General features: G+C 35.2%; 1 long non-coding RNA gene and 1 other non-coding gene across 2 annotated transcripts in view; one reads left to right on the top strand and one right to left on the bottom strand.

Moving 5' to 3' along the window:
• LOC136835430 (uncharacterized) overlaps nucleotides 1-27,434 on the bottom strand; it is a 175,892-nt gene that overhangs the window by 137,722 nt on the left and 10,736 nt on the right. The gene's annotated exons all lie outside the window — the stretch shown is intronic.
• TRNAS-CGA (transfer RNA serine (anticodon CGA)) lies at nucleotides 25,647-25,728 on the top strand. Its single transcript has one exon. It is a non-coding gene; the product is annotated as a tRNA-Ser (tRNA).

Raw genomic sequence — 27,434 nt, 5'->3', positions numbered from 1 at the left:
GTTTGACCTGAAAGCTATCTTACTTCTGAAATGGAATCTTTCGCAGCTTTTCTGAAATTCCTCTGAAACCTGATCTTTCAGTTGGTTAAACCATCTCCCTTTTGTCAACAGTTCTCAAATGTCTTGCAAAGTTCTTGACACACCAAAGAATATATAAGGGTATTAAGAACTTTTGCACATTACTTTATCGATGGTCATCGCAACTATGGCTTCTGGATGAACATACAAGGAACACCATATCACCTCAAATGCAGTGTAAAGCAAATGGCCTCTGTGAAATTCTGCCACTCATATCCTTCCTGTTTTTTGTATTCCACAAAACTCCATTCATCTCCATCCTCCCATTAAAATATGATGCCCATTTTATAAAATAAAAATAAGAAATATGTATTGATAAACCAAGGTCAACATAAGATGGCAAATACATATTTAATGTCCCATGAGTCCGCAGTTATCAAAACAATATCACTGAAATTAAATATTCAACCTGACATCAGTCTTAGTTTTAATACAGTCCGCAAGCATTTACACACGCAGTGAACCCTAATTCTGCAGCCAACATATGTCGAGGCTGCTTCAACATGATACTACAATTAAATAAACCCACAAGATGATATCCTCTATGTAGGAAGCATCAGTGGAAACATCTATGCGTACCTGAGGTTCATCTTGGCAGCAGGAAAGCTTTGGTTGTTTTTAATCTCAGCCATGTAAAAATGAGTGCCATTAACCTGACCAAGAGTACATTTTGTAAGGTCTACTCTTGGTAATAGGAACTACTACATTTCATTTCCTTCAGGATCTTCAGATTTTGCCCCTTGCCTACGAAACAAGCACATGACACTCCATAACTATTTACTTTGATATTTCTTTTCTGATATCGAATGCGTGGCTCGTGGCTTCAAAGGATGCCAACCAACAGGTTCTTGGCAATTCTTTTGGAATGAGGTTGCTATACCAACATGCTCTAAGTGTACCAGTGAATCCGTCTTACCGAGGTAGCTGAAGTGAATTTAAATTTACATCAATGCTTTTTGCTCCATCAGTAAATCACTGTCATTAATGTATGAGATGGTATGGGTAATTTTTTGCTTGCACTAGCGTAGCAAGGTACATGAAATTGTAATTCTGGAAACACTAAAATTCTAATAACATAACTAAAGTGCTGACTGAAAGAACACGGGATTACATACTTTTCTATTAGCAACCCTTTAATCTCCAAAAAAATCTTTAAAAAGATAAACAAAAATATTAACAGCTCCTCTGATAACAAAAAATTCTAGACAATATTTTTTCAGCCAAATGAAGTCCAACTTTTTAATCGAATTCCAACTTTTTAGAGGATTCCACTGCAAAAGCCAATGCCACTCATTCTCACCAACCCCACCTCCTCCTCAGTTTTTTCAATTAATGCCCTTAAGACCTTGAACTTTATCAAGACATCAATATATCCAAAGAGAATTTAACCTGCTGTCTTATAGGGATATCCAACTTGCTTTCCCATTTTACTGGAATCAGGTTCTTATTCTATTTGGTCTCTGCAGTTAGCAATACAATTGATCCTTTTCTCTAGTAATTTAATCTAAAATTACATCTGGCAGAAATTCACTATCAACACTTCTGTTTGTAATCGCTTCAAACTAGATCGTTAGGAAAAGGGTAGCTAATTTTTAAAAAATTAATTGGCTTCTTCCACGCACCATCAAGCAATTACTTGACTAGACCCCAGCTATGTAGTCAATAATCTAATAAATCATTTGGTATAGAAGTCAGTGTTCAATGTCCTAAACCGTAATCAATCTCAGTTAAAAGTCCAAACACTACAAGAGTTGCAAGGGGCTTAAATCTCTATGAGTACCAGCGTAAGGTGCTAACACACTTAACATTCACGATAATGGCAAGTGATGACTTGCCCTTATACTTTCAATGACTAAATTCCAGGCAGCTATTATAGGATATGCTATTCTTAACAGAATTACAAGAATTGAAAAATAATTTTTTTCCGATGAATAGTGAGATGAACTGAATTGGCCTAATATATGATCGTTAGAAATGCAGCAATAAGGAGAACAGCATTCAAACCTAAAAACCAGAGAATGGTCTAAAGCAACTTATTTGAAAATACTGAGGCTTCGTTGTGCGAATCTACAATCAAACTACGATCTACAATGGTAATGCACAGAAGATGAAAAGTACAAACAACGAAAATGAAATGTGACACAATACACAGGAATGAAATGCAATAACGCAAACTATGTTATATGAATATATAATTGCAAATGAACCCCAAACAATGTTTGCATAGCATGTACATAGAAATCGCTAGATATGGAATTGAATTGAAAGCGATATATTAAAGATAATTAGTAAAAAGACATTTCTTTATATTCAAGGCATCGACTAGTCACAATGTTTGTTTCCGTTTTCTTAAAAGTCAATTCTATTATGAAGGCTACATATCTTTTTATTTCATATGTTTCATAGGTATCTTTGCATTTCATATGTTGATGTTGGGTAAATATATCCTTTTACTGCGTTTGTATTTCTATCCAACCTACTACAAGAAACTATACTGTCCTTTTTCGTGTTCATTTTCATTATGGCTACCAATCCTGGGAATTAGAGGGCAATATGTTAATTATTATCTAAAAAGATTAGGATAACTATGGTGTGGAAACTGGGTTAAGGGTTTAAAAACATAACGATGCATACTGGCCAGGTGAGTGACGAATGTAATAAGCATTATAACGGGTAAGTACCCTTTACAACGGGGAAAGACTCTTGACAACAAATATTGTTTATTCATCCCTCAATCTTAAGTCTTACTGAACTTTTGCCGCATAAAATGCGCTACTAATCAACAATGGTGAAATTGTGCTGTTTATAACATGCACTAGAAAACTTAGAACATTAAAATCTCAATATTCAGTATTTTGAAAATTTCGTGTATCTACATTTTTTCGGTAGTAGAGTTCTATTGAGCATTTACTTTCACATGTATCCTAAGTGTAACTGACTTTAAAATGGAAGATGACTTGACAAAGTAAGATGCAAAGAGGACCTGATTGGTAGTAAAGAGCAAACACTGAGTATTACCAAATGAGAGTTCCCATAAAGTTGCTGTGATTTGCTAAGAGGATGAATGATAGCTGGAACTTGCTCTAAACTGTCATATTCCACAGCCACATGGGTTACTGGCAGTTGATTAACTTCTGTGTTTACTTGCTAAAAGCTCTCTGTTTTAGAGGTCTGACGAAGCCATCCTGTCCCTAGCTTCCCGATGCTGACGGCAATTGTTGTCTTTCATATTTTCCGGACTTTCAATTTTTAGTGATATGCTTTAAGGCTGGAGACATCTAGCCTTTCTACACCATTAAATAAATATTTAAACTAAAGTATACATTATTATTCTTCGAAGCGTTATGGGTTGCGTAACAAATGTACTGACGTGAACGACTGGCTTGTAAACAATTACTCCAGTATTGATTAAACCACGTAAAAAAACTGTTTGTCACTACTGCATATCCTTTTTTTTTTTCTCACTGTTTGCTTCAAAGATCGCAGATGATTTATCGTCGGTGATCCAAAGTTCAGGATGATAAGTGGTTACTAATTAAACTGTGACTGCCATTAATTTCACGCGTACAATCTAAAATTAAAAAGAAATATCAGGTACGGAAAATGCACCTACTTCAGGACAAGTTGCTTTTGTTCATGACGATTTTTCTTTTAAATCGGAAGACATTTAAAGAAATAATACCCAATATTTGCTTACAATCTTCCAAGTAATGATGGGGAAAAAACACTGAGAGACAAGAAGGCATTTTCAAAAAAAGTAAAATGCTAACAGGAGGGGAAATAAAGACATACAAAAAGTACGATAAATAAAAAAATAATGAAGAACCTGCCTTACACCATATATCAAAATTTAATAATATTAGTAGAACAGTGTTAATTATAAAACTGGTCCGGACATATGTCTGTCGTTCTTGCACAAGGGGGTCGTAGGCGCCTTTTAAGTTTTGAAGTTATCATTAACATCTGCTTTTGTATTTCATGAAGAGCTGTGAGAAAAATATCCATCATCCAAAATCAGGAGTCTCCTCGATTTGCAAATAAAAACGCTGCGAGCTGACGGCGCTATTGCCTAGGATAAATTAATTGCCTATAGCTAAAGATATATGTGCTCTCTCTACTGTTTGACTGGTGCCTAGCCGAGACCTTCAAATCACATACCCATCGGTACTGAGTCTTGAAAAAAAAAAGAAGATAAGAAAGAATGATTTTTACCCTTGTCTAATGGTAATTTGGCGCACTATATCATCAAGGGCATTCAAAAGGAATATCGGAAGACAATAAAAAATGTCTGCAGGACTACAAGGATAGAAAGAAAATGAGTATAAATGATTCTAACCCTTCATAAAGAACGAGACAGATTGTTCCTATTGATTAACGCTAAGTACTAATAATACAGTTCGTCCTTTCAGATGGAATAATTGCGCCAAAATGTCCACGGTAAAACTAACTACCGACACGTTTTCAATGACTATTCAAAGATAATTTGAACAGAGAGTATGCAGCATTCAGCAATGGATATGTGCAAATTTCAAACCCAAAGCATCATTTCTGCTATATTTTTCGTCGTTGGAAAATCTCAGGTAGCAAGAACAGTTATCTCCTTAACACATGATTAACTTGATAAGGAAAATTTATTCTCCGCTGTTCACAGTACACAATCATCATTACCTCAGGAATTTAGTGCTTGGAACAAATTTTTTTTTATATATTCATAAAATAGGAAATTTGAAGTAAAGAATGGATAAGTTCAGTGTGTACTGTTTTAACCATTATACTACAATGAAGGCAAAATATTTTACAGCCAAATCACAGCCACACGCTTACCTTCAAATGAGCAAATGATTCTTACCGTTTAATAACTGAATATTCTTACCGTTAATATAGCAACACAAACGAATACAAAGATACACACACACACACTTACACACAGAAAACTGTAACTACTTCCTCTGGTTGTCTGGACTTACTGTGGTTCCTTGCTGCTCAAACCAACTAATAATGGACAACTGTAACTGTCAATAATGTTCTCTTAATAGGCTGTGGCGTAACAAAATGCACCAGATAGTGGGTTGACCAGGACAGTCCTGGTCAACCCACTATCTGGTGCATAATTTGTTGCTTATTCGCCTCTCTCTCTCTCTCGTAATTTCTCAACCAGCTTTTACCATCAAGGACGGCAATTTTAAACCTAATTCAATTAAAAATTTGATCGTGCCCTAGCAGCAACATCCACAACACCTTGTGAATATCAGTATTCAGTCGCTTTAGTTCAGAAACCACAAGGAACGTTAAATTTCGAGTTCTTAAGAATTGGTTTTGGATACGTTTCTAAAATCAGCAAGGACAAACTTTGATCGGAGTTCCATTTTTTTTTTTTTTTGTGAAACCTTGCCCAGAGTCTTACTTGTTTTTTGTAAATATACTTTCCTTGTACAGTCATGTAGCTGAGTTTGCCTTTCCAAGGGACTGAATTTAATTCTTAATTATAAAAAAAATCTCTCATTGACTAACGTAAACAGCAATTACTGTATAGCCAGCCTACTAGAATCGACAGAGAAAGGGTACGACAAGTATTGAGCTCCGCAAGCCCCTGGGTAATGTTTTGCTGGCGGGCTATTAGATTCTTGAACATTCTGCAGAGATTTTCTAGGTTACAGAGGGTAGTAAGATATGGTTAGGCCAAAGCCCCTATGACTGGTAACTCACCAAAGCCCGTGTGTCTGGTAACTCACCCGAAATTTATACACTTGTGAAACTGTTTCTCCAAAAGCCAAAAAAATATGGTTGATAAACAACATCGAAGAAAAAAATAAAGGTGAAACTACCAAGTTCAAAATCAACCAAAAGTCAACCTCGACTACGATAGATATTTAAAAAAAATGCTATTTCAATATCAAGCATTTACCAGCAAGCAGATACTAGCATGACTAAAAGGATAACCTTTGACATTCTGATTAATTTTATCAAAATTCAAGATTCAAATAACGTTCAAAAAATAACCCATTTGTCTCAAATGATATCGGGATTAGCCACCATGTCCCTTTAGCCATAGGTACATTGGTTCTGGCCTTTTACTTTTCATCTGATCCTTTGGTCTCTTATCAGCTGTCCAACTTCTTTTACTCTACTTTCCTCCTATTCTCATCTCTCCTTACAGAACTATACTTCTCCGGCAACCCTACCAATCTACGCATGCGACTTAATGGTCTTCCTGACAAAAATTTATGATGGTAATAATTTACAGAAGAGTACTTCTTTGGACCTCCTTCAACACACGCCTTGCGGAATGTAACCTCTACAGTCTAAAGCATAACAGATGAACCCAAAATTCTGTCACTTGACTTTCATGAGAAATAAATCTCTACAGCTGAACACCTGTTTATAGGAAAACCAGAAGACTCTAAGAAAGCTGCTCCAATTTCACCATATAATGAGTAAGATATACTACCGGAGTATGTTAATTTCATCGGCCATTTTGCTCGAAAGTGCAGCCTAGCCTACATATTAGAACGAAAATCAATTTGATTGCCCAGTGAATGAGGGGAAAGACTTCAACTTCCTAGAACGTTTAATATTGCCATTTTTTATATGAAACAGTTCTTACATTTCTGTTCTTTTATAGCGCCCAAAATGAGAGATAGAGAGAGAAGCTTCAGCTTTTCCCACTCAATTCTCTTATAATAAATAAATGAATGAGAGAGAGAGAGAGAGAGAGAGAGAAGAGAGAGAGAGAGAGAGAGAGAGAGAGAGAGAAGCTGCAGCTTTTCCTACCTCAAATCTTTTATAATACATGAGAGAGAGAGAGAGAGAGAGAGAGAGAGAGAGAGAGAGAGAGAGAGAGAGAGAGAGAGAGAGAGAGAAGCTACAGCTTTTCCCACCTCATATCTTTTATAACAAGACAAACTTCAATTTTAAATTGCTTTTCATTCACACATGTATAACTTTAACGGACGCGCATATAATACTCGATCAATTAACTGACGGAAACTAACTCATCCGAACCTAAACTACAAACTGACGCCTAAAGCGATCGATTGAAGTAAAAATGACCTGTCACTGTCGTATGTGAACATTACTCAGGCAATGAGAAACCGCCTTAATTTCACTCATTGTGGCACAGGCCCTCACTAGAAAGAGACGCTTCCTCCTTCTTGCTACTAACTCCATGTAAGTGTCTTGATTTTGTTTTTCTTGTCATTTAAGATCAACAGAATCTCTTGAGAAAGCTTTGAATTTGTGCTCGTACAGTAATGTAGTCAGGTCGTTCATTTTAAACAAACAGTTTGAAATTACCAAAGAACCTTCAGTGCCACATTTTTCAAGTTATCTTAATATGAACACAGTGCCATGGTAATTTTTTTTTACCGTAAAAATCATTTATAAAAATACATTCATTCCACAAAAGAAAGATCTTTTCCTTTCCATTTTCAAAAATGATAAAGCTTAAGAGTGATTACTAGTTTTCGGTAGGTCTGGTGAAAGTAGACAAAGTTGCTTAATGGGCAAGCCAAGCTTATCACCAAAACAATATATTAGGAACCTATGAGTAAAATCTTGCTTTTCTTGGCAGCTTAACAAATATTTCTGCGCCAATCGAAATATTTTTTGGGGGAAAACGAATCTAAACCTTAACAGTTTAAAATGTTTTTTTTTTTTTTTTTTACCGTACAGAGTAGCACGATGTCTGTCTCTACTCTGTTTTATATACTGGGTACTTCAGTTTTATATACTGGGTACTTCAGTATTTTATTTTAGATCAGTTTGAAGCGGTTTTTCAAATGCCCTTTGTTATAAATTATTTGCTCCGTCTTGCAGCTATTAAAAATAGCATCCTTTCTTTTTTTAACTACGAAAATTATTTTCTTTTATATAAGATTGAGGTTTTATGTCTAATCTATCTATTTACAGGCCTGAAATGAAAATATCGATCATTACAATTGGTATACTAGTCCTTTACGGCTCCCGGTTGACAGTGATGACTAAAATTCTCCCGGGTGTCATGTATATAAACGTGGGACAGGTGACCAGAAGCATCGCAAGCACCTTCGATACTTACAAAGGGATATCCAGAGTAAGGTGAGATTATGTATTACCATAATTATATATATTAATCTCCAATAAGGGAAAATACTCATGAGATGGAACACTGATTTGGCTAAACGTCACCAGAAACTGCTATTGATTACTTAAATGTAAATGCATTAATAAAACATCATTACTTGTTTTCTAAAGTGACTGAATAAAGAAACATTCAGCAAGTGTGTAACATCTCGTTAGAATTATAGTCCAAAGGCCAACAGCATTAGAGAATATCTGGTTAAGTAAGAAAACGTACCAATTAGCCTGCAAATTCCTAAATAATGTTTTCGCAAACTCCTTCTGTTAAGTAGTCCGCCAACTCAGGCATATTCGAGTCAAGGTTATTTAGCCCTACAAACTTTATAATTGATTCCTCAACAAAGGTGCTTCTCAACCATTAAGAAACCCTCTTACAGTATCTTAACTAAAAATGACTGAGGAAAGCTGCATAAGGAACAAACAAGTTCCCTTCTAAACGCAATCAAGAACGAATACACAAAGAAACTGGAAGAGCCCCAAGAGTTTTGTTAATCAAACTCATTCTCTTTCCAAGATGTTTGGGCAAATGCACCTTGGACAAGTGCCTGATGGCTGGCTGGGGAACCTCTGGAAAAGAAGAAGAATGCCGAATTTTGATAAGGAGGAGTTTATCTGTGGCAAGTCCCTTGGTTTACAAGAATGTCTCCTTCCCTCTCGCTGTTTACATCCGACCGGAAAATATGCTCCCGATGGTTAACAAGAGTTACGCCCTCCTTCTTCACTCGAAGCAACTGACGACTTGGCAAAACACCAGAGCTTTCTGTAAAAGCTACGCCCTGGGATTCTACACGCCTCCAAACAAAGAGAATTTAGCTGACTTTATTCTGGATTACCAAAACTGGTGGGGAGGTAAGATTACGATAATGCTTTTATGTAAACGAAGTTTTAGAAATTAGTTGTCGATTACAATGTGTGTGTATATCTATATATATATATATATATATATATATATATATATATATATATATATATATATATATATATATATATATACTGGAAAAACTGAGAAAATATTTTTTGATTTCTTGAATCATTCTTTCCCTAACTGAGGCGAATGTACTTTTCAAAAGCTAAAAATGTATTACTCAAAATTTTCCGGTTTTTGTGGGTCCCCATATGTTTTATATAAGATTACAAAGAAAAAGAAACTGTATACATATACACACATATATATACATATAGGCTATATATATATGTGTGTGTGTGTGTGTATATATATATATATATATATATATATATATATATATATATATATATATATATATATATATATGTATATATACATTGAATCATTAACCTTTATTACAATGGTATTTTGGTAAATAAAAAAAATGTTTTGATAAGTGCTGTACAGTGCTGAATTACTGTAGGCTATATATCCTGGGACTTCCAAGGTGGATCATGCACTGATCCCATTCTTGGGGGCGACGATGAGCTATGCCTGGATGCTTTTGCCTCCTAAATTCTGAGCATAACAAACCTTCCCCTAATGAAGCAGGGTGAAATAAGTAATCCGTGTCAGCCGGTTCTTAATAACATATTTGCATTTATCTATGACCCCTAATTTAGGGAAACAGGAAAGATTTATTTCCCGGAGTCGTGAGGACGCTATCCAACAGGATCACAATAACTAGCCTAATCTCCCTAATTTCATGACAGTAACGTTGTATATCACTACATTTATCAAATCCGTTCGATGATATTCGACACTGTACTTCAACTGCGGTTTTGGCCTTTTCTTTGGACCTTGATTTTGATTAACAGTCTTGCAGTGTTACGCTTTTCTGATCGCTAAATCCTGTTCCTCTCCACAGATACGAGACTTACTGAAATTTACACAAGATGTAATGTTTACATGTTTACCTCCAGGAATATGTATTTCATCACTCGAAACAAGTTCCAGTGTATTTACAGAAAGCTCTCTACTAAGGGTATCAACACGGTCTGACAATCTTACAGAAGCTATCAGCTTAATTTTATTAAAGATTTTTGTTTATTTTAGTGACTTCAAGGAGTTTCAAGTTTTCCTTTTATTATTAGAAGTCGGGTTCACAGTTTCCTAAAAAAAAAAAAAAAAAAACTACTTCCACATTCGTTCATTACATTTATGCTAAGGCTGGAAAATACTGCACTAACTGTTTGAACGAGTGCTATTTCTAAACACATTTGTCCTAAACACTTAGACTTGAAAACTTAGCATCACGTCCAAATATATAATTTTTACATTCTTGTTCATTTTCTTTACATTCGTTTTAACCTAAAATTGTTACACTAATGACCAGTGTAGACATTTAATCAACACAACATTGTTGTCACATACCTATTCATTTTTACAATAACTAGCTCAGGAATATGAATGTTGGAAAGCAAGGAAATTTTAAAACGTTCATGCAGAATTGGCTGAAATGTGTGACCGGGAGGCTTCCTTTACTAAGCAATAAGTTTCGCTATATGAAATTCCATTAAATGTGGAAAAGGAATTTCCAAAATGGAACGAGCAACTCTCATTGTTACATTTAATGAAATGTAACACTTTCACATGATGGACATTAATGAATAACGATATACAACGTTAGTACCGACCGTTTGGTCAAAGGGCTCTTGAATGATATTTTTTTATGAATTTCAGTTCTGTGCCTTTATTTATACGGGCCCATATACTATTCTCGCTGGTGCTCTCCACAGATTTTGATGGATGGCCAAATTTATGTTTGATGCCTTTTGCTTGCAACAATTCGGCCTTAAAGAGTGCTCACAACGAAGTTTCTTCATCCATGAGAGGTGCTTTTGTGATGTGAGAAAAGGCATTGTGCTAATAAAATGGAACTTCTCTCTACAAATAAAAACCTACTCGTCTGGTATAAATTCTGCGTTGTAAATACTACAAAAAGTATCATGCCCGTGAAATGGGAAGGCCTTTGAAGATAAGGATGGGGAGAAACAGGTTTATTAATCGAAATGACGAGAGGAATGTATTTGCATCACATTTTCGGCAGGAAAAAAAGTCACCGAATGGACTTCCGAAATACCAGTATTATATTCTTTGTTGAATGGTATGCCTACCGGTTTTGGAAAAAAAACAGTCTTTCTCTAAAATAGTCGATGTAAATAAAAAAAAAAAAAGATTATGTAGTAGTGTTCAGATTATATATTGGTTTCTTTCATGGACCGACACCCGAGTTTAACTTTGCACACCGTTAATCTTGCCTCACTTTCATTTGGCAGCTCTGTTGGAAAGGGAAGGGGAATATCATCTTGTATCTTACAAGGAGACACGTCTCTACAAATACAGGTCATTGCCATCCTCCAGAATAGAATTGGCGTATCCCGAAAGTCTAAGGACATGTTAGGCAACAGTACAGAGAAGTCATAAAACAAAGTTTTTTTTTTCTTATTGTTGTTAGAAAAGAAAATACTTCTTAATGTAAAAATGCCCTTCAGTGCTTAGTAACGCACCTCTCTCTCTCTCTCTCTCTCTCTCTCTCTCTCTCTCTCTCTCTCTCTATATATATATATATATATATATATATATATATATTGTATATATATATATATATATATATATATATATATATATATGTATTATATATATATGTGTGTGTATGTGTGTGTAGACAACAAACAAATATATATACATATATATAATCTGACTGATTTCATCTGTAAAACACCCAAAAGATTTGCAAAGCTTGCTTAACAGAATGATTCATATACCTAGAGTGATGGGGCTCAAAACAGGTTTATGAAAAACAGATATAATGAGGACAGAGTATGCACAAAAGGTTAAAATAACAATAGCTGTAGAATGAATGAATGAGGCTGAATCCTTAAATTGTTTACGTACAATGCTACCCAGCAGGTTCTCTTGAGTTGAGAGACTAAAGATTAGTAAATAAAATAAGCAGGCTGAAGAAGATTTGGAAATCAAATTGACTGAAATTACATACCAGGATTAATAGAACGTACTCTATTAATCCTGTTACATACGACGTTAAAATTATTCACGTCCAGAACAATCTTTACTACTTTACGAACATGAATCTTGGTATGAAAAATTGAAACTATTTCTAAAAGATTTTGCTGATTTGAGAATAGAGCTCTAAAAAGAATAAGTCACAATGCGATCTATAAGTCACAACGCTGGGTAGAGCTAGAAAGTATACCGTAAGAAGAGATATTGATGAACGGGAGAAGAGTGCTTGATAGTGTCAGCTAGGCTCCTGCCGTTACCAGAAGAGTTGGAAAACTATGAGATAGGCGGCTGGGGAAGAGAGGAGATTTCGTGGACGATAAAGAACATGAACGATATGAGTGGCAGACATTCTTAGGCCCTTTTGTCACGACGTTGGGATTATTATATATATATATATATATATATATATATATATATATATATATATATATATATATATATATATATAGAGAGAGAGAGAGAGAGAGAGAGAGAGAAGAGAGAGTTATATATATATATATATATATATATATATATATATATATATAGAGAGAGAGAGAGAGAGAGAGAGAGAGAGAGAGAGAGAGAGAGAGAGAGAGAGAGAGAGAGCTTCACTCTATGCTTCGGGTGACGTGCACCATTCAGCTCTACATCGATTTACAATACAAAACGTGATATAATAATAATACATAATAATAATAATACACACACACAATAATAATAATAATAATAATAATAATAAAAGCAGACTTCTCAGCCTAATGACAAAATAGCCGCATGGTTTCTCATATTTTTTGCACCACAGGAGTAAATGACATCGATGTAGAAGGCAGCTACAAGACAGATGAAGGCACATCATTTTCAGCCACAGACGAGAAGTGGTGTTCAGGGGAACCGAACGATCTTGGAACGGAAGACTGCATGGAGGTTCAGGATAAAGCTTGTTTCAACGACAAAGACTGTCCTAACCTACGGCATGGGTTCTGCAAGGTCGGAAACTGAAGGTAGTGTGATAGTTCCCGTCAGTCCTAATTTTGAAGATAAATTTCATCGTTTGCCTCTCACGCAAGTTAATCTAACTTGAAAATGTATAAAGGTACGTGAATTTGTGAAATCATCCTGTAAGAGTTAAGTAAAAACAACTGATAAAATTATACCAAAAGTGATTCAATCTATCCTAGAAAATATTATTTCATAAATGTAAATTGTTCTTGAATGATCTAATAAACTCCTGCAATAAATGAACTGATGTTGTGTTTTCATATTCAAACTTAAATGTAACTTTAAATCAAGAAAAAAAAAAAAAACTGGTCACTTTAGACTAAGAGACAGACCGGAAACGCAAGAAGGATGCACTGATGGCAGTGCTAGCAGACCACTTAGGGGTCCTGGCAGCTGCCCACCCTAAAATCCGACACTGGATCTAACTGTGTAGCTTGCTGCAACAGCACGTTTGACTGTGCAAGTCGTAATACCAGCAGTGTGTCGCATTAACTAAATATTCTCATCCTCATCGGGGGGGGAGGATGAGAACCGAACATACGTTTTCTGATATATATATATATATATATATATATATATATATATATATATATATATATATATATATATATATATATATATATTGAGAAACTGATTTTGCTCTCATCCTCATCATAAAGGCGAACTTGTTGATTTCCTTCTTCACCCAGTGAACCCTCCAGACATTAATATATGATTTACTACTACATTGTTTATTCAGAATTAGCCTACATACTTAGATCAGCGGTCTCTTTACCCAGCATGAGTCATTGTCCATCCTAGTTTTCTGGCATATAAAGACTGGTTAATCCCAAATACACGTTATCAAACATACCAATAACGTAACCAGAAGTCGATGCCAGATGTAGTTATAAAATCTTTATAACTAATTCTGCAAGAGAAAATGGGAACCTACTTCCAGATTCTAGACAATAATCACTAAGATCAATTCCAAGGAAAGAAAACGGTACCCTGAAATAGAAAACGAAAGAACTTATAACATGGATGCCTTCGCAATTTTTGGTGAATACTTTCATGCAAATGCATCAGCGGAAGTACCTGTAATTTCAAACAAACTTTTGCATACAGGCCTATCTACATACTTGCACGAAAAGAGAGCGAGAAACAGTACTTAAAGGTTCTCAATCATGACACAAATTCTTGTGGAAAAAAAACAGAAACAAAAGTAATATTTCCTTTGAAACACACTCCAATGGCAAATATGGATAGCAGCCTGATATGCTGTACACAAATCGATGATGTCAACACCAGCGGCAATGAGTCTTGTCCCACCTACTCCAGGACATCCTGAACCATCCTCATCATTTTTGTCTTATAGCAAACAACAACGCTGAACTGAAAACTGTTTTAAGCCAGCGCATCCTTTTCTCAACGTTATCCGCGGTCAGTAGTTTCACGACTGCCCCTTCTCCCTTTTTTCTTTCTTTCCCATACAAACATTCTTTTCTGTGAGTTTGTATGTCAAGTTCTTTTACTTGTTTCGTAATAAAGTAATATTATTTACAATAATGATTATGATAACAACACAGCAATAACCAGTACCCATTTCTACATTGAATCTACACTTACGACTTAGGGAACCCTCACCTTCTCCTATTGTACACTTAATCCAGCTTGCGAAGCCTCAGGTCACTAAATTATTTCCATAAATTCTTTTCTTTTCTATGAAAATTTTCTTTTTCACTAACATCGTTAATGCCCTCTCTTGTGCTAGTGTAGGATAGTGTTTTTCATCTTAGTATTTTCAGCACATACTTGAACCTTCTTGGAAATCAAGCGTGCTCTTTTAATCACTGTCAGCTTAGGTGTGACTTACATGAGCGGTAACAACTTCTATATGACTTTTAAGAGATGAGGCAACTTCCAAATGACTTTTAACTGAACAAATGATCTTCTCAAGGCTTGGATTCAGTTTTAGAAGCACCAGTGACTTTTATTCGGTGATATAAATTACACAGTAACTTTTACTCAGTCTCATCTGCTACAAAAGGGACTTTTATTCAGTAGTATTATCCTCCGAGTGACCAAATTTAGTTGTATTCCTCGTTACTTTGATTCGGCGTTATCAACATTCTTGATATCCACCCTGATATCACTACGTTAGTGATATTAACTTTCCTGCAACTGCTGCTCACTGGTATCAACCATTTTGAGCTTAATTGAGCAGTATCAGACTTAATAACCTTCCGGTAGTTTTAAGTCTTTAATTTTTAGGAATGCTTTCGGTACTTCAGCTAATCGACTTATGTTTTTCAATCCCCACTTTACGGATAGGTTCTTCAGTTTCACAAATCATCGTTTTCATTTGTTGCTAGTTTTTCTCTTTTTCAAAGTAACTCATCATTTTCCTACATCTTCTGACCAAGTAATCTTGATCTCCTCATCACAGAAACCAAGATACTAAAAGGTGAGCAGCAAACAGCAATCAATCACTTCTTTGAATTGGTTATTTTTGCTTGAAAAGATTGTTTAGAAATCAACCTCTATATCTAACTCGGTGTTTCGATAGGTAGTTTTATCGTTAGTCTGTGTTATACTCACGTACAAAATACGTGCATAACACGGTATAGGCCTATCTATTCATCCATCACCACCTTGACTTGTTGGATGCGTCAGCTCAAGGCCACGTACCAACTCGCACTTGAAGTAAATAAACATCCGGTCTTATTAGAAGACCCTAATTCGTTGCTGAGTAAAGGTGTTACATGCGATTGCAAAGCCATTTGTAGTGATTTTACTTCGACATTTTAATACAACCAATTAAAAACAATTTTGACTCTTTCATTAATAACGATTTTAACGGGAACGACGCTCATCGTTTCTCGAGTTCTGTACCACCACCGTCCAAGCAGCAGAGTGGCGCAGTGGAAGCGTGCTGGGCCCATAACCCAGAGGTCCGTGGATCGAAACCACGCTCTGCTACAGCCTCCTTTTGATTTTATTTATATATATATCTGGTCTACAAACGCCAGTGCTCGTGTATTTTTTTTCCACAATGCGTATTTCAACACCGTAGATTTTCATGCCTTAAGAAATTACGAAGCCTAAAGGTCGCATACAGCTTTTATAAAATTGTCAGCTCGCGATCACGGCATGTGGACCGAAGATGTATGAGTGTGTTATTGCTCTATGCAATTCCCTCACCCTTCATCCATTATAAAACTCTCTAAGCAATTCCTCACCCTTTACTCACACATTATAAAACTCTCTAAGCCATTCCCTCACCCTTCATTCAATCACTATAAAACTCTCTAAGCCATTCCCTCACCCTTCATTCATTCACTATAAAACTCTCTAAGCCATTCCCTCACCCTTCATTCATTCACTATAAAACTCTCTAAGCTGGGCATTCCTCCACCCTCTTCATTCATTCACTATAAAAACCATTCTCAGCCATTTCATTCATTCACCCTTCTTTCACTCACTATAAAACTCTAAGCCATCTAAGCCATTCCTTCACCCTTCTCTATAAAACTCTACTATAAAAAAACTCTCTAAGCCATTCCTTCACCCTTCAATTATAAAACCTAAGCTTCTTTCACTCACTATAGAACTCTCTAAGCCATTCCCTCACCCTTCTCTCACTCACTATAAAACTCTCTAAGCCATTCCCTCACCCTTCTCTCACTCACAATAAAACTCTCTAAGCCATTCCCTCACCCTTCGCTCACGCCTTTAACTAATTAGTAGTATGCTGCATGTGTAACATTGTTACGGCAAGGGTGCAGATAGATATTCAGCAGTCTTGCTTGCACCAACTAAGGCTAACGAGCTTCAAAATTAACCCTTAAGTTACTGGCTCAAAAGTTATACAGTATCGTGGAAACCTGTTTCCTGCCAGAGATAAATGTCATGAATAATTAATTTTTCGAATGTATGAAAATATATATGGAATATGTATTGCTTCATTTGAGAGAATAAAAAATGATACAGAAAAAGTATAGATTGTAATCTGACTTGAAATTTCTACTTAAATTCTTTTGTGTTTTAACAGCAATAATGACGACAGGTCACATGAGAAACTCACGTGAAAACTGTATCAAAAGCAGCCACATTCCTAATGCATTTCTCTCTTGGAATGAGTAATTTTAAAGGCAAGAAACCCATAATGTACAAGTCAGATAATCTTCACGTTTTCTAATGATACCAAGACACTCCCGGTTCTAGAAAGGCTGGCTTAAAATTAACTTGAAGTTTTTCTATGGAGCCAGAAGATTCAGTTATAAAGCTTCTTGGGGGAAACTCATCCTTATTTCTAACATCTCTGTAAATCTTCATTTTTTTATCAGTGAAATCCATCCTAACCAGTGAATTTGCTTTGGTAATCTTTAATTTTTCTGGTACGTAAGTATACACCTTTGTATTCCCATTTTCTTTTAAATATTTGTCTCACCTATATATCAAGTGAAGTTTCCTATAGCTCCAACACAGACCTCATGATAATCACAAGTTAATGGTTGAAACAACTGTACGCATAAGAGTAAATAAATGGAGCAGCTAAACAGCTAGTTTTGTTTACCTTTCAAAACATTAGCTTGAAGCTAAGAAAAGGTACAGGGAACTGAAGACGTGTTGGCTAAAAGTGGTGCTTGTCACCTTCGTATTGGTAACTAATGGAATGTTCCCAGAATCATACATACATACATACACGCACACAAACACACTGTCTATATGTGTGTGTGTGTGTGTGCGCGCGCGCGTGTAGTTATTTTCCAATAACACCAATACAGACGGGTGTAATGATGCATTAAAAAGACGAAAAAAAAAAATGTTATCCACATAAATCCTAAGAGTTTGATATATCATATTTCCACGAAAATGCAAAATTAAAAATTCCAGATACATCCTTACAACAAAGACGATAATATCTATTTCACAGTTCCAAGAGGAAAGAAAAGGGTTAATTCAGAGGAAAAGAATCCATCCCAGAGTTATTGGCTAACTTTTCCTCCTGCTACCGCAAAGGGCATCCTGACATAACTCCTGAAGCTACTTAGTCCTTAGTTTTTCTTCTCGCGTTGCAACGTTGTGTTATAGTAACTTAGTTGCTTAATTCCTGCTATTATTTCTTGACTCAAGCACATGGTGGAATGGGTAAGGCACGGATGTGAGAAAATACAGGTTAACAACGGCAAAAGATTTTGAGAGGAAAATGAAATATTGGCAAAAAATCAGTTTTGTTTTGAAGTGCTGACTCTTTCCTTTTGAGTAAAAAATGTACATACTGCCATGCAAACATTTCAACTGATGGTTTTTCACCGCAAACACATGCAACCCAACTAATGTAAGTGCTGGTGGGCGGTCACATAATCGAATATTTGACGATAAGCACTTGGGAAAAAGAGTGTGATAAGTTTGCCTGATCTCATCCTATACGAAATTACTTCTAGACGGAAAGTAGAGTTTATTAAAAGAGGAAAGTGAAGGTAAGGCCTATAGATTCTTTTTTTTTTTATTTGAGATTGCGAATGATTTGGAAAGGCGTTGAGGAAAACAATGGTTCTTCTAAACCATTTTGTTTAATCGTCAGAATGATGTGAATACAGATCAAGATCAACTAACGTAGAGAGAGAGAGAGAGGAGAGAGAGAGAGAGAGAGAGAGAGAGAGAGAGAGAGAGAGAGAGAGAGAGAGACTTTCACGCTATGAACTATATGAAATAAAATTACTTGTTATTTGATTCCAAGAACAACTCTAATTGGAGAGAGAGAAAGAGAGAGAGAGAGAGAGATTGCACGTAATTACTCTCAGAAAAGCAAAATAATTTTTATATATCTTCTGTCGCCCCACTACTTGGCTAATTTCTTCTACTTGCAGGCCCAACTGACAAAACCAGAAAATGAAAACGGATTTTATTCACACACATTCCTATTAACATCTGCCCTTTTACTAAATTCATGGTCAGGTGAACGGAAATGATACCCTTAAATTATATACGTCGATTGAAAATCAGACTGAAATTGCTTCTATTGTTAGTCTTGAATACCTTAGCAATAAGTGGTCTCTTAGAACTGGTTTCAAGTCTTAACAGCAAACGGGAAGCAACGCACACAAGAGGAACCGAGACAGGTAAGAAAATGAAAGGGTCATTTTTGCAACTGAGTCAAAACGATATTCTGCTTTTGAAAATCCTGTCGTTGCCTTCCATGAAAAAAAAAAAAACGATTTCAAAATCTTAATATGGTGAACAGTTCCAAAAATAACAGAAATCAACAGAGAAAGTTCAGTGATAACGGTAAGCTACGAGACATTTTATAATTATCTAGAGACTGCTAACAGAAACACTTCTCTAGAGTTTACAGAAACCATCAAGGAAGTTGTCTACGAAATCACTGACATACTGGACACTCCAAAATCCACCTGCAGGAAGCTCGTGGATGTAGGAGGGTTCCTCGACTGTCGGGGATGCTCTTCAACATGTGATAAAAATGACACAGGAAATAAGAGCTGCAAGAAATGTATCGAAGACGGGAACAAAGCTTTGTGCCTGGATTCTACTGTGGCGCCCAATCCGGGCAGGTGCATCGTCTTATCTTTTGGCATTGGGAACGATTTCTCTTTCGATGACCATATGGCAAGGTTAGGATTGGTAAGCCATTTGTCATTTAGGATTGATAAGCCATGTGTCATTAAGTTCAACTCATTCTTCAGCGTTGCCAGTAAATATTCAATTTGAACAATAAATCACTCCAAGTTTATTTGAAGCTACTTTTGCTTTTACAGAAAACTGAACAAGAGCTTATCTTCCAAATAGGATAATATGGGAAAACGTTTCACAACTGAATACTGCAAAATCACTAAGCAAGTTACTTTACATAAGTTTTCAAGCATCTGCTATCCTCTCTAATCTGAATCTACATAATTTCTTTATCTTATATAAATTTATGAAATTGAATGTTTGTATGTTTGCCCATATGTTTGTGCGCTACAGTAATCTGAACTGCTTGACTGATCTAGAAAAAATTTGGCACGTGCCATCAATTGATCCAACTTAGATAATAGGGTGGGTTTCAAACCCGTACACCCGCCCCCTTCCCTTTGCAACTTATGTGGTAAATAAACCCTACGGGTTTATCATACCTCATTTCATGTAGCCTACTCGAGACCATAGAAATATATTATTGAAAATGCTTTTCAGTCACAATAGTAATGCCTGGATAAAAGGGACGGTCACCACAGTAATATTTGAATAAAAGGGACAGTCCCCAGAGTAATACCTGAATAAAAGGGACATAGTACAGTAATACCTAGTTAAAAGGGACAGTCACCACTGTAATACCTGGTTAAAGGGTGCAGACAGCATAGCATTACCTGGATAAAAGGGACAGTCGCCACAGTAATACCTGGATAAAAGGGACAGACAGTCCAGTAATACCTGGTTAAAGGTGACAGACAGTACAGTAATATACCTGATTAAAGGTGTCAGAGAGCACTTTAATACCTGGATACAAGGGACAATTACCACAATAATCCCTGGATAAAAGGAACAGACAGCACAGTAATACCTGGATAGAAGGGACAGTCACCACAACAGTACCTGGATAAAGGGACAGTCACCACAGTAATACCTAGATAAAGGGGACAGATAGTATAGTAATAACTTGATAAAAGAGACAGTCACCACAGTAACACTGGATAAAAGGGACAATCCCCACAATAATACTTAGATAAAAGGGACAGTCACACCGGTAATACCTAGATAAAAGGGACAGTTACCACAGTAATACTTGGATAAGAGGGACAGTCAATACAGTAATATCTGGATAGAATTGACAGACAGAACAGTAATACCTGGATAAAAGGGACAGTCACTACAGTAAGACAGAACAGTAATACCTGGATAAAGGGACAGTCACTACAGTAACTTCTGAATAAAAGGGACAGTCATCACGGTAATGCCTGGGTGAATGGGATAGACAGCACACCAATATCTGGTTAAAGGTGGCAGACAGTACAGAAATTTCTGGATAAAAGGGACAGTCACCACACTAATATCTGGATAAAAGGGACAGACAGAACAGTAATTTCTGCAATAGTACCTGGATAAATGGGACAGTCACTACAGTAATATCTGTGAGCTCACCCACGACTGTTCGGAGGGTAAACGTTAGCATGTAAAGAGTAGAATTTTCAGTCTGGCCCGTCAACAAAAACACCTCCCCCTTTACCTTCTTCCTTCCTTCCCCCTTCTCTCTTCCCTCCCCTTCCCCTTATTTGCTTTTTCCCTCCTCTTACACGTAGACTGTCAATCAGAGCTTTCCAGAGCAGCGCCAGGTTAGTCAGCTAGTACTTTTATAAACTGATAAAAAAAAATCCAAAATATCTAAATCCTTTTCACTGTAGACGCAATCTCCCCAGAAACCCTTGTTAATATTTCGCAAAATAAAAGAAGAAATTTAAAGTTCCCATTAACTAGATTTTTCTGTCCCGTGGTCAGAGTATATAGGCTATTCTTTAGGAACTGAAAATGCAACCTACTCTATGGTCTTCAGATATTAAAATGAACGTCTGAAAAATTTGGAGTTTACAAATGTGATACTTTTCCCCCAACAGATTTGGATGCCAAGTATATTCCTTCGACTTCAGCATGACCAACTGGACCCATAAGTCTTATGGCCCTAACCAACATTTCTTGAGTTTGGGTCTTTCTCACTCTAACATCAAAGGCATTAACTTCACATACGAACACAGAGGAGAAAGTCGTGCAATTTCCACGTCCATGCTTACTCTGGATTCAATTCTTGATGTCCTCGACATCCGTGACCGAGAGATCAGTTATCTCAAGATGGATATCGAAAATGCAGAATGGGAGGTATTACAACAAGTTCTCAAGCCTTCGCCTTCTGTGCTGGATCGTGTTCTCCAGTTGTCTCTTGAAATTCACTTAGAAGATTTTTTGAAACTCGAAAAAGAACCGGAGGACACCATGCTCAAAATCCAAAGGATCAGACATGTTCTCAAGGGACTTCAGGTTAGATATGCATTCTGCAGTTTTATTTGTAATGTATGTAATTTGTACATTTTACCTAGTAAGCTATGCTGAGGAAAAATGTCATGGATAAATTCACAATTCACGAAGATGCTCTTATGTTCCTCATTTTCTGAAAATCCTTCGATATCTAAATGTTCAACCTTTATCAACGGTATCTATCTTTCTCACAACAGACCACAGGTTTCGAATTGACCCAGAGTCGGAGGAACCTCAAGACAGACATCAATATAACTATTGGAGAGCGAACTTTTCCTCTGTATAGAGAAGTTCTTTTTCTAAGAAGCAAGGAAAGAATGAGGTAAAATTTAAACATTCAAGATAACATCCAAAATCAGAGACTTGCTTGCAAATGACAATCCAAGTGGAGTTGTAAAAGAATATTCACATTCAGTTCCTATAATTTTCTGATTTCATTAAAATTTACTATATTTTTTTCTGGTTTATTTTTCCCAAATTTTTAACAGTTATCTTTCTCCGGGGAATGTTAAGGAAAGAATATTAAAATTAACAATGTTTGCAATGCAAGCATTTTTTTTTCTGTGAAGACTACTAAAAGTCATGCCTCCTGAATCCATGAAATATATAATAAGTTTCTCTGCCAGCCACTCGAGTATAGGAAAAGGCTTATATGTAAACATGTTACTATATGTAAATAAAATAAATAACATATATCATATATATATTTTACACACACACACACACACACACACACACACACACACACACACACACACACACATATATATATATTATATATATATATATATATATATATATATATATATAGGCTATATGTGTGTATAAAATAAAAAAAATGCACCGTAATTAACTGCACGATAACATAACTTCAAAATCCAGCTACATCAAACCGAAAAAGGTTAGAAATTACACAAATATGCATTACTTAGGAAAGCCAACTAATCGCGAGATAGAAATGAATGATCAAAATGAAACCCGAATAAATATTTTTTTTTAATTCCCTATATTTTAAACGTAAAATAAATAAATGGAAAACGGCAGAAAATATGCTATTCCAAAAGTCTAGAAGTAGCCCAGGAGCATTAGCCGTAGACCAAAACTACCCGACTACGACAAAGTTTGACAAACTGGAGGTTTATCATTACTATAAAGCAGTCTCAAGAGACCACCGAGTTATTTCTTCACTGATGGATCTGTTCTTAAATAGACGTAGAATGAGAGAGGTTAAAATAGCAGGGCAGACAGAAGGAAGGAGGCTGAAGGGCAAGGCTGAGACATAGTCAAAAAGCAAGTAGGCTATATAGGTAAGGATAATGAGTTAGCATCAAATTTTCATTTCGTCAGCCAGCCTAAACCGACTGAATCGTATAACGTTAATTATCACTATAAAAATATATATATATATACTAAGTGAATGCATGACCGTCTTAAACTTTGCCTGCCACTGCGAAATAAGGATGTGCGAACAAAACGATTATGATTTTGTGATTCGTAATTATATATATAATATATATAGGCTATGTATGTATGTATGTATATGTGTGTGTATATATATATATATATATATATATATATATATATATATATATATATGTATGTATATAGCCTATGTATGTATATATATATGTGTGTGTATATGTATATATAACTTGTCTTTTCTTCTCGAAGAATTTACCACAGAAAAAATGCTTAAAAGATACTCGTACGAATTCTACATTGAATATTTTAATTGAAGCTATATTTATTATGTTGTGTGTGTGTGTTTGTGTAATGTAACCTACTACATAAATATTACTGTACTTTGCGATCAAATAAGTAAAGATCCAATGAAAGTACTAAATTTTAAATTAGTACTAGTATCTTTCGAGTGTCTTATCTGTCGCGAATTCTTTGACAAGGATAAAGACAAGAAGTAACAAAAAATGTTACTACTGCCCCTTCAGCAATCAGCTTACAAAGAATAATTTACACTCATTAAATCTAATTATGTAGATGAAGGTGAAAGGTGAATTCTCCCACCTTCAGCATTCACCTCCAGCTGCATCATTATATATATATATATATATATATATATATATATATATATATATATATATATATATATATATATATATATATATATATATATATATATATATATATATATATATGTATGTATGTATGTATGTATGTATAAGTTGAGTCATAACACTAACTTTAATGGTGTCACAGCAAATAACATTCTAAGCTTGGGTCACAACGGCTAACTTCAATGATGTCACAGCAAATAGCAACTAACTTTTGGATAACAACAACTAACGTAACTAGTGTCAAATCAAATAAAACTTTAAACTGTTGTCACAGTTTCTGACGACCAGCTTACATAATTTTTTTAAAGTAAGGAGATTTTTAAGGGAAACTATCCCTATAAAAACCTGGTGAGAGATTATGTTTTAAAAGATAAACATGAAATCAAAAACATGACACAGTAATTCTGTTGTAATGATATTTTATTTTCTTTTATCATTCAGCTGCGGTAGGACAAAATAAATTTTCTAAAAAAAAAAATGTTAATGTGCAAGCTACGTCATACGAGGTTCTTGTAGCGTCTTCACATAAAAATCGTATTCCAGATAAACAGAATCAATGAAATGGAGTAACAAAGCATCGTTTATCATCTGCCGAATGGTTCAACTTCGGTTAAAATACCACACCATCAAGAAATAAAAGCTTCGCCGAAAATATCTACGACACCACATTAGCACAAATGATCTCCCCTTAAAATTCTACCTTGACCAGCAACTCATTTTCAATAAACAATTTTGTTCATCCTCATCTTCCCCAAAAATCTCCCATCCGCCCCCAATCCTACTCGAGCCTAGATAGAAGTGGCACTATACTTCAAAGGTCAACGTCATCAAAGCCTCTAGAGCAGGACAATGAGAAACGTAAACAAATTTTCTACCCCAAGGTAATCAGACACTGAATAACACTAAATAATGTGATCGCGGGTAAAAACTGTGATGCTTTTCTTTCTTAGAATGTTACCAAAGTATTCAGTACACTACAAACAAAAGAAACCATAGTTATCCGATGTTTGGTGTTGTGCTATAATAACGACTACATATTTACTTACCTAGATCAGATGAAGTAAATAGAACCTTTACACATAAATTGTACAATAAGCATGAAGTGCATTCACATAAAATCAAACATAAGAATAATATGTTCTGCATTTATGTTTACATTAAGACTGTATTATAAATGTGCATGCAAATAAATATGTACAATAAATATACTGTTATTTTAACTATATAAAAATGCAAATAAATATGTACTACAAATACACTGTTACTTTAACTATATAAAGATGGGTATGTCCTCGTGCTAAATATGGCACTTCAACTTAACCAACAAGGGCCTTATATCCCATAAGAAATCTCGAAACTTAGGCAGTGACAATCGGAAATTAATATTTTTCAAATAGAGACCTAAAGCCCGTCACCAGGCAGTGATGGCCGAGTGGTTAAGGCGTCTGACTCGAAATCAGATGGGATATTCCCGCGTAGGTTCGAACCCTACTCACTGCGAAGTGTGTTTTGCATTGTGTACAAGACAAATCAATAACATCCACCTTCTTCTCTCTCGCCGCTAGGTGGCTTAGCCCACCACCAGAGTGAAATCGTTGACGCTTGATCAAGATACTTAGGACTGTCAAATGCGGCACCTGGCGTAGGGTGTTGTCGTGAAAAGAGAGAAGTATCACTTGTGATCATGAATTGTCAGACTGGAGATACTGTTTTGATGAAAGGATAATAATATTGCAATTTTATGGGACCAATTTTCATCAATAAAGAGTAAAAATTGTGGACCTGTTTCATCAATAGAGTAAAAACTGTAGGTAGTATCATGTAGAGCAAACACAAAAGTGCGTGTGTGTGCGTGTGTTTACGCACGCAAACAATATTTTAGGCTATGTAAATATACTGTATGTAGATAGAAAGACATGTAGATATATGCAAATATAACTACTACATATATATATACACACACTGTATATATATGCAGTATATATATGTATATGTACTGTATGTACTAGTGAATGTATAATATATATGTTGTGTGTGTATACATATGTATACACATATAAGTATACAGTATATGTATGTACATGTACATACATGTACATATACTGTAGTTTACATGTATATTTATATGTGTACAGTATATATATATATATATATATATATATATATATATATATATATATATATATATATATATGTGTGTGTGTGTGTGTGTGTATATATATGTATGTGTGTATATATATATATATATATATATATATATATATATATATATATATATATATATATATATATATATATCAATCGAAACTGTGGAACATGATGAATATATAAAGACAAAATCCACGAAGGAAAGAGACAATGGAGTGCTGCAAGGCCTTTCAACTTATTGTCCTTTACTTAGCAGGCTGAAGTTTACAAAGAAAGCTCATATAAATGACACATGGGGATTACAAAGGAAAAATTTAAAAATTTAAGAGATTTTACAAAGGATTAGGATCAACCGTGCAGAAACAGGGACAGGACAATTAAAATATTGTACAAGGAGGTGACTGACCCCCAAAAATGTTATAAAAGTACAACTCAATAATGCTCTTTTTTTTGGTAGACAATAACATTTTATGCAAGATGAACCTTTTTACAAATAAAATATTAAACATACGAATACATAGAAAATATATATAAGGTAATTAATTTGTCATTAAGTCAGTGACTTTATCTTTTAGGTCATTCTTGAACATTTTTCTAATACATGGGTCCAAATAATACATGCCACGGCTAAGGTTAAAATTACAGCTGGAAGTAAGCTGTAAAATAGCAGTGAATTTTGTCTTTATTTATATATGAATATATATGTATATACATTATATGTACTGTATATACATACATAATCATAACTAAAACGCCCATAATTCAACTGTCACTGACATCCCCTTTCATTCCTAAACCTTCCATGGTAACTTCCATTTATACCCCTGCCTACCTCGCATTTAAACTCATTGGGCCTACCTTTATCTTGCTTTCTAACTTCCATTTACCCCTATTAGGCCTACCTTATCATTCTAATATCGTTCCGAGTTTCACCTCTTTCTGACTAGGCTATTTGACAACTCTGCTCAGCTTCATTTAATGTCAACATATAATACTGTAATGTCTAGAAACAGCCATTCCAAACTCCATTGATGACGATCAACGTTTTATTCTAATGA

This window comes from Macrobrachium rosenbergii, chromosome 55 (genome assembly GCF_040412425.1).
Source record: "Macrobrachium rosenbergii isolate ZJJX-2024 chromosome 55, ASM4041242v1, whole genome shotgun sequence".
NCBI classification, from domain to species: domain Eukaryota; kingdom Metazoa; phylum Arthropoda; class Malacostraca; order Decapoda; family Palaemonidae; genus Macrobrachium; species Macrobrachium rosenbergii.
This window is presented reverse-complemented; position numbering and strand designations above follow the sequence as displayed.